This window comes from Engraulis encrasicolus, unplaced genomic scaffold (assembly GCF_034702125.1).
Source record: "Engraulis encrasicolus isolate BLACKSEA-1 unplaced genomic scaffold, IST_EnEncr_1.0 scaffold_100_np1212, whole genome shotgun sequence".
Classification (NCBI taxonomy): Eukaryota; Metazoa; Chordata; class Actinopteri; order Clupeiformes; family Engraulidae; genus Engraulis; species Engraulis encrasicolus.
This window is the reverse complement of record NW_026944471.1, coordinates 35001-47200: the sequence shown is the minus strand read 5'-3', so window position 1 is coordinate 47200 and position 12200 is coordinate 35001. Positions and strand designations below refer to the sequence as shown.

At 43.0% G+C, this 12200-nt stretch overlaps 1 protein-coding gene across 1 annotated transcript in view; it reads left to right on the top strand.

Annotated features, from left to right (window-relative positions):
• The window catches only part of LOC134441949 (NACHT, LRR and PYD domains-containing protein 12-like), a 44217-nt gene that overhangs the window by 30792 nt on the left and 1225 nt on the right, over window positions 1–12200 (top strand). The window lies entirely within an intron of this gene.

Below are 12200 nucleotides of genomic sequence, written 5' to 3'. Positions count from 1 at the left end.
CCGACTGGCCACAATGATAGCACACTGGTTGCTCTTTAAAGTCTCTGGGTGGCCCTGGTCTTGGAGGGCCCTGGTCACGTCTCCCCAGGTTTGCAGACTGCCCCCCATCCGCTTTACCTGGCATTGGTGTGTGGTAGGTCCGTGTTGCGCCCAGCTTGTATGGCCTTCCGCTGCTCTGCGCCGCCATGAAAGCATCTGCCAAGCTGACTGCCTCCTTTGCATCCTTGGGATTATGCTTCTTGATCCACAAACGCACCTCACCGTTGACCATCTTCAGAAACTGTTCTAGCACCAGAAGCTCGCCAATCTCCTCCTTGGTCCGAGTCTTCGGGCACACCCACTTGTCGTACAAGTCTTTCAACCGAACATACAGCTCTTTTGGGGTCTCGTCATGTTGCACATCCAGTGCACGAAACCGCTGTCTGTAGGTCTCTGGGTTTATTTCAAATTTTTCCAGTATGGCGGTCTTCACTGAGTCATATTTCATGGTCTGCTCAAAGTCCATGGCAATATATGCTGCTTTGGCCTTGCCAGTCAACAAAGGGACCAAGTGCATTGCCCATTGCTCTCTGGGGCAACCACTCGCGCCAGCAATGCGTTCAAAGCCAGTCAAGAAGTCCTCGATGTCTTCTCCCTCTGTGTACTTCTGCATTTTCGGACCTCTCCAGCCAGCATATGAAAACACCTGCGGGTATACTCCTGGCACAGGACTTGCCACATTACCCTGCCACTGTGTCCCTGGAACGGGGGATGCTGGGATGCTTCCTGGAGCTGCTGAAGTCATCACTGGAGCTGCTGCTGCTGCTGTTGTCGCCTCTGCCACTGGAGCCGCTGTTGACGTCACCTCTGGAGTCATGGTCGCCACCCCTGGCGTCACTGAAGTTGCTGTTGTCACCGCTGGAGCAGTCATTGGAGCCAACGCCACTGCCAACACTGGAACTGTTGCCGCCCCTGGAACCACTGTTGCTACTGCCGACGTCATCGCTGGAGCCATCCTGGGAGCTGCTGCCGCCTCTGGACTCACCACTGCTGCTGTTGCTGATGTCGTCGCTGGATCCATCACGGGAGCTGCCGTCACTGTCACCACTGGAGCAGTCGCCGCCTCTGGAGCTACTGCCACTGCTGTCGATGTCGTCGCTACCTCCGGAACCACTGCTGCTGCTGCTGTGGTTGACGTTGTTGTTGCCGCCGTCACTGCTGCTGCTTGGTTCGATGGAGCTGGTCTTGCCACTGGGCTTGTGACTGCAGATACTGGAGCAGATGCTGAAAACCCCCATGGTGCTGCCGGTCTCTCCTGCCTCTCCCGGGTCACCTCTCCTTGCAGCAGAGTGAACTGGTGCTGCAACTGCTTCCACCTCTGCTCCTGTCGGGCCAAGTCCTTTTCATAGCGCTGTTCATGCGCCTGTTGGTTCTTCATGAAGCCATCAAACATCTTCATCAACTCATTCATGTTGTCTTCAACCTGCATTTCCTTCTCACCGGAAAGCATCTCTTCTTCTGCTGCTGCTTTGCTTTGTGCCATGGTGTCGGTCTTTGTCTTCTTCTTCGGCGCCATCTTACTGCATGCACTCCATGGTAGACCTCAAGCCACTGGTAGTTTTCCGCTGCCACCAAATGTAGGATAGTGAGGTCAAGCGGCTGAGGAATGTACCAGGAGACGGTGGTTCTAAGCAGATAAAGGATTTTTTTATTTTTTAAATAGGCTGCCGGCAGGTGGACAGACAAGACTAACACTTAACAAAACAAACAAACAAAACAAAAATAATAATAATAATTAAATCAAAGTCCAAAACCGTCTCGAGCATACCTGAGGTAACAGGAGACCCTCTCACAGCAGAGGTCAAAGTAAGACTCCCTCTCCATTGCAAATGCACAGTTAATATACCAGAAGAACTCCTCCCATACGGGACTAGTTTCTTACTAAACATTAATTATCTCTCCTGACACACATCTATTGCTCAAAACAATTTTAAACACAATAAACTATGAAAACAAAAATTACAAAACAATAAGAATGTAACCAAAGGCTTTAAACAGCAAAAATAAATCATAAACAAAATCGGACATGACATTCCTTGTATCCCTCCGCGGTTTCCGCGCTTCCTCACGAATAAGGAAGTGAGCTCGCATTCACTCGGCTTGGCCGAGCAAGGATCACACGCAGGTAAGTCATTGTTCTCTTCTTTCAGGATTTTAACATTGTCCAACTGTTCCGTGAGCTTGCTGACTCGTGCAGCATGGCGCGCTTCATGCCACGGTTGGAAAAAGTCACAAGCACCGTTCAGTTTGCATAAGCACCAAAAAAAATAACAAACACAAATATTTCCAAACTCTCACACTCTGCCGCTTTCCCACGGCACTCTTTTGTTTCACCCCTATCCCACAATGTTTGTCCCTGTGCACCAAAGCACCCTTTTGTGTCCGTGTGTTTAAAAACAGTAGAAAAAGTTTGCATCACATTCATTGTTCCCATTTCATCAATAGCGATTTCACTGGCCACAAGCGCTATTTTTAGACCAGAAGCGCTTCAAGACGTGACGGTGGGGATCACTCCGTCACACTGGGGGAAAAAAAATCTTGGTGGTCTCGAGTAGTAACTCTATCTCGCCTTTGTCCCAACCTGCAATCGAAACCTTTAAGTTATAATTAAGTTATAACTAAAGTTGCAGCCTTAGTTATAACACAGCTGTACCCATTGATCTCACGACTAAAGGTGCTTTAATAGGCGGTTGAATATTGAATAATGATTCACAACTCAGAATCGTGTGAAGCACATCTCTGCTCTACTCAGGAATCCAGACTGTAAACTACACACACTGCAGTAAGTAAAGAGACTAAGTGTGTTTGATGAAAGAAGACTAAAGACACCATTTGAATCACTACTGATACATAGTGATTATGACAATTAAAAACAATCTATATCATTTTTATACTGACACATACTGTAAATGCTTGGTGTGTGTGTACAGATGGTGTAACTTCAATCTGCTCACAACATTACCGTGCCGTGGCAGCGTACCGTGATCATTACACCCTGTGGCCATTCGGAATGCGGGGGGCAGTATAGCACTGCTTTTGCAGAGCAGCGTCTGCCTGTGTTTGTGCGTCTGTTTGTGCTTCCGTGCTTGTCCATCCCCCAGTTTTAGTAGGCTAGTAGTAGAAATACAGAATACAAATTGCATGTTTTATTTAGCATTGGGCATTTGATAATAACACAAGTGTGAGCCCTAAACAAGACCACCATGTGAATTTAAACTCGACTTTTTTTCTGTCTTGCATTCACCGTCTCCCAATCCGTCCCTAACTTATTTCGGCACTAATCAAGTCAGGAACAGGAATCCTCAGGATACAGAGTTTGCATACCTACAATTTGAACCGGTAAAGACAATTAAAACCGAGTCAATCAGACAGGAACACCATTGTAATTAAGTGTGTCCCGTAACGCCAGCATGAGAGAGATCGAATTTTAAATTTGGCGACGACATTCTGTCTTCAAAACTGGCATCGGCCGCTTCCAATTTAGGACCATAGGCCTATTCAACCGTTTCCACAACCTCACTGATCACAGTTGCTTCATCTCTAATGCCAGGGCTAAGAATAACGAAAATAGCAAAACACAGCAGGCTAATAAACCGTAATGGAGAGACTGAGGAGACATGAAATCAAGCGGCGGAGTTCGGACCATTTTGAGTGGACCGATGTCGCTTGCTTTGTGTAGCCCTATCAAGCAAGCCTGTCTGTCTCATTTGTGCGATGAGCACAAAAACACAAATTGAACCACTCGTATAGTGTGAGTCAAACAGACATGAACAACATTGTAGCCTAATGAAGTAGTGCCCCGTCATGTCAGCATGAGAGAGGTGATTTTACATTTGGCGACGACATTCTGTCTTTAAAACTGGCGCATGCCGCTTTGCTGTCTATAAAACTGGCGCATGCAGGCTATTACCTGATCTACACTGTCGTTACCACAAAAAACAAGGTAGCACAACTTAATACTATTACTAGCCTATATATCTGGTAAATAGTAGGTTGAAGACGGGGGTATTATTGGTGCACTGTTTTTTTGCGAAGCAGAGTAATCTGCTTCAGTGTAGCTCATTGTACGTTGATCCCTCCCTCAGTTTTAGGCTACAAGTGGAAAGAGTCAGCCAATTGCGCGTTGCACGTAACATTGGGCATTTGATAATAACACAAGCGTGATCCCTAAACAAGACCCCCAGTCGACGGTGTTTTGTTTTTATTCGGCTATTCTGTCCTGCATTCACCGTCTCAATTCCGCTCCTAACGTATAAGTGATGACTGTTAATTATTTCTGCACTAGCCTATTCAAGTCAGGAACGGATATCCTCAGGATAGCCTACGGACTAATAGGTTGAAGACGGTTTTTTTTATTGGTGCTTGTGAACATTTCATCCTTTCAATGCGCTGTTGTGCGCGATCGACGGGATTCCGGTTAACTGGGGATGTGATGGACTGCACACGTGACAAGACATCTGTTACACCAGGTGTGGCTAATCATCTGTGATTAGGACTGCAAATTCAGTTGCTTCTGTGGAGATGCGAACCAACAATATGACTGGGGAACTATGACTCCTTCGGAGGCTGGATAACCTGTCGCGCCACGACATGTCACAAAAGGCTGTGCAGTCCCGTGCACTGCACTGCACTGCTGTAACCCACCCCTCCCCCACAGACAAACATTCATGTTCTGAAAAGTTCAACACGTTCTGAAAATTTTAGCCGCTTTGCATTAAGTTTTCGAGCAGACACTTGTCCATGGTGACGCAACATCGAAAGAGAAAAGCAGAGACTGTTCACAAATAACTGAATAAAGATTTCATTTAAAAAACACAGCATTCCTATCCAGATGCTCATATTAGTCAGCCTGCCAAGCCGCAAAAATATATGTTTGATGGCATTTTCTGTTAAAAGTTGGCAACCATGCCAGAAGTTATCAGCATGGGCTAAGGTTTCAGAATCACCTGGTTGCCAACACGGATCTTGACCTTTAAGGTCAAATATGAAGGTCAAAAGGTCAAACACGGTCAAATAACAGTGTTATTTAGTTAAAAATTGTTAAAAAGATGTTAAATGTGGGCAACCATGCCAGAAGTCATCAGCATGGACTAAGGATTCAGAATCAACTTGTTGCCAACACAGAACTTGAGCTTTAGGGTCAAATTTAAAGGTCAAAAGGTCAAAAACAATGTATTTTCTGGTTGGTCTCTTTTGGGAACTGTATATTCATGGAATTCTTTTTCAAATGTAAGCACCCATGCTAGATGCTATGAGCATGGACTAAGGTTTCAGAATCACCTGGTTGCCAACATGGAACTTGACCTTTAAGGTCAAATTTGAATGTCAAAAGGTCAAAAACGGGGTATTTTCTTGCTAATCTTTGTTGGGAACTGTATATTCATGGAATTATTTTTCAAAAGTTGACAATCATGCTAGAAGTTATCAGCATGGACTAAGGTTTCATGGTCCATGGTTGCCAGCATGGAACCTGACCTTTAAGGTCAAATTTGAAGGTCAAAAGGTCAACCGGGGTAAAACATTTTTTGGGTTTTTTTTGTGATGTGCTTTCATAAAATACAAGTTGTTTGCATGATGAATTGAATAATTAGTACCTGGAGGAGATATTTTGTATTATTTAAATCATTTTAGGTGAGTGAAAGTATTGGAACAAATAATCGTAAAGAAAATAGAACACTGTTTTGATGAGGTTTCTCCCGAAGCGGACAGCGCTGTCAAAAGTTGCATTTGGGGTAAAGTGGTCGCGAGAGTCACACTTCACCTATTGTAAGTATCAGATGACTCTGGACAGTGATCTAAATCCTAGAGCCACTTTAAACCCAAGACCCAAAAAAACCAAGGAAATGTGCCTTTCTGTTCCAATACTTTAGGGGACTGTATATTTAGATATAGGCTTTATTATTAGGGTATGAGTGAAAGTGATTATTTCAAATCGTCAATAACAATAATGTAATTCATCATATTGTTTCTTTACTTCAATAATGACTAAAACAATAATTAAAATTCAAATGTGATGTCAGTGCATACTGGACATTTATGTATTTAAAGGAGCTATTGTTGCTGTTATTACAAAAAGGTTGTTTCATCCAGATCATGTTCTATCCCTACGGCGTTTAAACATTCTACATTTTAAATCACATGCAGGTATACAGGGCTGTCCTTTCCTCAGGCAACTGCAGGCATGTATTGGCCACTTGGCTCTACAACCACATCTTATCAGTCCGACCGTAAGTTACTATGTGGAACTGGAGGTTTCCTTTGCCACACAGCCATCAATTGGTCTACAACTTTCCAACCACCCATCTCCTCAGTGTCATTGTTAATATGTACTTTGTCAGACTGCAGCCATACATTTGCCTGCTGATTTGCTTATGCAGGATGCAATCCATATGCATCACTTGGTGGTAACATATCAATTGCCTTTTTGTCGTCTGCAAAAAGTTGATCGATACCCAAAGATAAGCATGGTGCTTTGTACAGGTGACACAAAAACGCAAGCCTGGGAAATTGCAACAGAACATTCAACAGTAATCATGAGAACATCAAGAGAAGTGTGCAATACTTGCTCTACTCTTACTGTAGGTTTTATTTCCTAACCATGATATGACAAAGCAAATCATCAAGTATCCTTCATTGCTATAACCATTTGAAATGCATCAGAAATAACTGAAGAAATTATTTTTTTCTATGGAAAGCCTGTGAATTGATGGGGCAAAGCAAATTCACTGGTGAGCCAAGGCATATCCCATTTCATACCGGCAGCTTAATGTGCTTCACAAAGAAGAACTAAGTAATCGAGATGACCAGAATGAAAACGTAAAAAATACAAGTTTAAGTTAATTTTATGCTAATGAGCTATGATGAATGTCTAAGGATGACAGGCTAGAGCCCCATCATGATAAGCCAAATCAAACATTATATTATAGGCCTACTAATTATTCAGTATACAGTACCATGCAAACAACTTGTATTTTATGAAAGCACATCACCAAATAAAATGATTTTTTAATTGATCTCGGTTGACCTTTTGACCTTCATATGGTAAAAAAAAAAAAGTTTAAACATTTCCATATGGTAACCAGGTGATTCTGAAACCTTAGTCCATGCTGATAAGTTCTAGCATGGTTGTCAACTTTTGAAAACAATAATTCCATGAATATAAAGATCACCAAAAAAGACTAACCAGAAAATACATTGTTTTTGACCTTCATATTTGACCTTAAAGGTCAAGTTCCATGTTGGCAACCAGGTGATTCTGAATCCTTAGTCCATGCTGATGACTTCTGGCACCATGCCAACTTTTGAAAAATAATTCCATGAATATACAGTTCCCAACAAAGATTAGCAAGAAAATACCCCGTTTTTGACCTTTTGGCCTTCAAATTTGACCCTAAAGGTCAAGTTCAGTGTTGGCAACAAGTTGATTCTGAATCCTTAGTCCATGCTGACGGCTTCTGGCATGGTTGCCCACTTTTAACAGCTTTGTAACATTTTTTAACTAAATAACACTGTTATTTGACCGTGGTTGACCATTTGACCTTCATATTTGACCTTAAAGGTCAAGTTCCGTTTTGGCAACCAGGTGATTCTGAAACCTTAGCCCATGCTGATAACTTCTGGCATGGTTGCCAACTTTTAACAAAAAATGCCATCAAAAGTTTATTTAAGCATCTTAGCTGCTGATGGCAGGCTGACTATATAGCAACAATGAGAAAGAGAGGGAGAGACGGAGAGAAAGCGATTAGCGCGTATCTGTGTGTGTGTGTGTGTGTGTAGTGTGTGTGTGTGTGTCGGGGAACATTTGAAGTGAAAAAACAACCCTCCCCCACTTCAGCATCAGATGTTGGTGGTCTACAAGTCAATCCTTGTTTACCCGACTATCTTGTAGCCCAGTCATGAAGTTCATAAAGCCATAATATCGGTAGCCTATAGGCTAAGATATCAAAAATCCCTCCGCAAATTTCTGCATTGCCTGAGTTCATAGACTAAAACAACTTTATTTAGGCCTGACTTATTTAGTTTACGTTATTAGCCTTATTTAGGCCTATTATCGTATTTAGGCTTTAACATGGGCCTATTTTACAAAATATCGAAAGAAGGAAAAGAAACGACAGACAAGTTGAGGCTTACTGATCGTAGCCTATTACACCAAATCGAACATGCGCTTTATGAACACACTAGCCTGAGGCTCACACATCACGTCAAGTCACAAATTAGTAGTCTCTTGCAGTTGACCTATGCCAAATTAACGTCCTCCCTGTAAGGCTGCACTAATTCAAACAGGTAGGCCTAGAGGAGTCGGCTTAGCCTATAGCCAAAGTCTATAAAATGTAGCCTATTTTTTGTAATTTCCAATTATCTAGGCTATGTTTACGATAACGATTTGTTGCGCTACGACGGTGCTCAAGACAAGTTGGATCATAGTCATCTCAAGTGCTCCCATTAAAAAACGGCTGGGGTGTTACACCGGGAAGACCGCCGTCTTCTCTTTGCTGCCTAAATTGTAACAGTTTAAATGCCTCATCTCCAAGCAGCACAATCGAAACTATTGGCTATCTAGCTTGTGAGTTTGGCTGGTATTCAACAAGACGAGTCAATTGGAATTAGGTCACGCACAACGTGAAAGTTGAAATGTGTGTAGCCTATGCTTAAATAGGCCTACTGCCTAAACTGTAACAGTTTAAATGCGTCCTCTCCAGAGTGTGTGTGTGTGTGTGTGTGTGTGTGTGTGTGTGTGTGTGTGTGTGTGTGTGTGTGTGTGTGTGTGTGTGTGTGTGTGTGTGTGATAAATAGCCAACGCTTACACACTCAAACGAAGCGCTGTTAGGTTACAGCGGTGAGGTGTATTGCACTCTCAGTAATTTTTACCAAACGAAAAAAGTATCCACATCCAGAAAACAAGTCTGAAGTTGCAATAGACGTTTCAAATCTTGCAGTGCGAGAATCGGTATGGCTTCTGGCTACACTTAATTTACATTTTGTCAGAGCTTGCACATTAATGGCAATTCATCCGATCATCATTTTTTAAAAAAAAAAGAAAATTCATTACGTTATTTATTCTTTTTATGACTCTTCCTACTTCCTGGAGGTGTTCTCACACAATTTATAGGCATGTTGTTATCCGCTGAATCGGTGCGTGCTGGTGAATATGAGCATATATTAATATGCCGTCAGCATCGTCTAAAATATTCCATATGGTAATAAACATTTTGGACGTCCAAGCTCACACGGGAGCGCTGCAATAGGTAAGCTGTAGGCCAGTGTTTCCCAACCTTTTGTGTCTTACGTACTGTGGTGTCCCCTAAACCTCTTTGTTGTGCTATGAGTACCCCCGCTTTCTCTGTCCTGGTGTTATGTCATAGGCATACTTTTTGGGCATAATTTAATGGCATAGGCCTACACTACACTCGGTGCATTGATTAGTCATAGCACACAGCAAAAAAATGCAGGTGGGGATGTGACATCTGACACGTGACATCTGTTCTGTTGGTTATGGCTACCAGAGTTCCGCAGGTGTGTCCTTCCCTAACCCGACAGTTGCTTACACTTAATTTGACTAACAGTTAACACAGCAGGTGTTGTTGACATGCACGATTTTGAAGACTCGAAGAACATTAGGCTATCGGGGAGGATTGAGGATAAATCTTACACCTTTCCTTATTAATGGAAAATGAATTCCATGCTTTAGGGAGTATTCAAGAACCTAAACAATATGTAATTGCTGCTGCACAGTTCACGGGTTAGGCTATTTATTCAGTGAGGTTGTGGATATTGACACCTGTCCTCCGCGACCGCGGATAGCCCCCACCTTTGCGCTTCTCATCTGGCTGTCACGCATCAACTGGAGGAGAGCGCGCAGTTCAAGACAAGCGGCATGACTGCAATCGTCAACAGGCCTACTGTAGTCTAAACAACTGTTCAATGTTCAGCGGTGTCCGTAGTCAAATTATCACAGCGGTGGTAGATGTTTTTTATGAAGACCTGGAGGTCTGATCTATCCTACTTTGCAGCAGACAAAATTGCTGAGTAGTGCCTACGAATGATTCTCCTGCCAGGATAGCGTTGGACTAACCAGAATAACCAATTTACATGTTGAATGTTGAGAGGAGGCATTTTGAAAAGTCGAAGACTTATTCACGAGGATATCATAGCTACCTTTCCTTGTCAATGTCCCATGCATTACAAAATATTCAAAAACCTCATCTGCTAAACACGATTTATCTAACACGCTTGAGGATAATATTGCCACCTTTCCCCTCTCCTGCGGTAGCCAGTTGCCTTCTCAGAAGAAGCAATCTGAATCGGAAAGAGTGCGCACTGTTCAAGACCCGCGGCAAGACTGCAATGGTCATCATGGTCCGTGGTGTCAGCATTCAGCCAAAACGGTGATAGGCCCTTTTTATATATATAAAAATATACCTTATTCGCAGCAGCCAAAATCAGTCAGACAATAAGTCCTTAACGAGTACGTGCAGGCTAGCGAATGCTCCTTCTACAAGGGTAACGTTTGCAATTGGAGAAGGGTGATTGAAGGGGTAAATTAAGTCCGAAATCAAAATGATCAAAATACGGTCAGAAATGACAGAACGAAAATGTGTAGGAGGTCAACAGAAAATAACCATAAACTGAGGACTATAGGCAACGTCAAAGTAAAATACAAACACGAAATCAAACAAAGCTTTTTTTTAATGCGGCAACACTGGTTAACAGCAGGTTTTACGCACACATTTCGAAGCGGTTAATCACAGATGCCGCTCTCTTCCTTGCTCTCCCTTGCAATACTTAATACTCCCTGCAATACTGGTCAGCTATTATTCAATTACCATTTCATTTGTCCATGCAAAGACCTTTACGCGGCGGTTAACTAAAAGTAGCCTCGGCCGAATTAAGGTAGGCTACAGCCTAACACAAAACGGTTTCCATCTGCACACAGATGCCACATATTAATAGGCTACCATACACAAAAAATGTAAAGCTAGCAAATGAAAATGAAAAGCATTTAAATTAACATCCCACTAAACAATCTCTTCCCCAAAGTCAAAGTTGAAACGGTGTGCGCTTCCGCCTCGCAGATTGACTGATTAAAGTGTGTTGATCAGTGCAGTGCGTGCAGGGTGTCTGCGAGTGCGTGCTCCGCCATGCACATTGAAGAAAGTTCACTTCAACATGTCAACAATGTCCCATGTGTCCATATGTAGTGCACAAAACATTAAAAGCATTGTGAGAGAACATGTTTGCCAGTTTAGTGCGAAGGGAGGAGAATCCGAGTGCAGAGAGGCTGCATGTTGACGTTACATTTCATTTCGTTGGATGCTTGTCTCAAATGTCATTTTCTCTCATCACATGCCTTGGCTACTCGTTTTAAATGTGGATTTTACCCACATTAACCCGTATTACAGCGTTAAACCACATGCTACCCTGAAACACCGCTGCATTTTTACATTGCAAAATTTCCGACATTTCCTTCACTGACGCAGCGGTTGATGGTCAAAGACGCGGCGCATCCTAAAAACTAAACAAAACAATATAAGGGGGGAAACATGCAGCGCCGGTGGTCAAGCCTTCTTCCTTGGTTCATTTAATGATTATATAGACCGGGCTTTTATTTGGAACCGGGCATTATCTGTCAAATATCCTCTTGCACCCTGCCCTTAAAAGGAACCCGGCCGCTAATTGGAACTCGGCTATTATATGGAACTTTACGGTATATTAATATGCCGTCAACATCGTCTAAAATATTCCATATGGTAATAAATGTTGCCTACCCATTTGCGCTTGAATGTGTATTGTGTGTATGCAAGAGAAAGTGTGTGTGTGTGTGTGTGTGTGTGTGTGTGTGTGAGAGAGAGAGAGAGAGAGAGAGAGAGAGAGAGAGAGAGAGAGAGAGAGAGAGAGAGAGAGAAAGAGATATCATATATATATATATATATATATACAGGTTTTTTTTTAAATCCTTCTGGATTATGCGTTCTTGGGTCTTTGATCTCTCATTACAAACCTGAACATGCGCTACCACGTGGAGAAAAGCGTATAGCGAGCGCTCCCAAGTATAGCAAGCGCTCCCAAGTGCCACCTGGCGGTTGTTCGGGTACACTGCAGCTAGGCCCGGATCGTACCGAGGTGGATGACGTGGCATTACCTCGGTAAAGGGTGTGCATTGT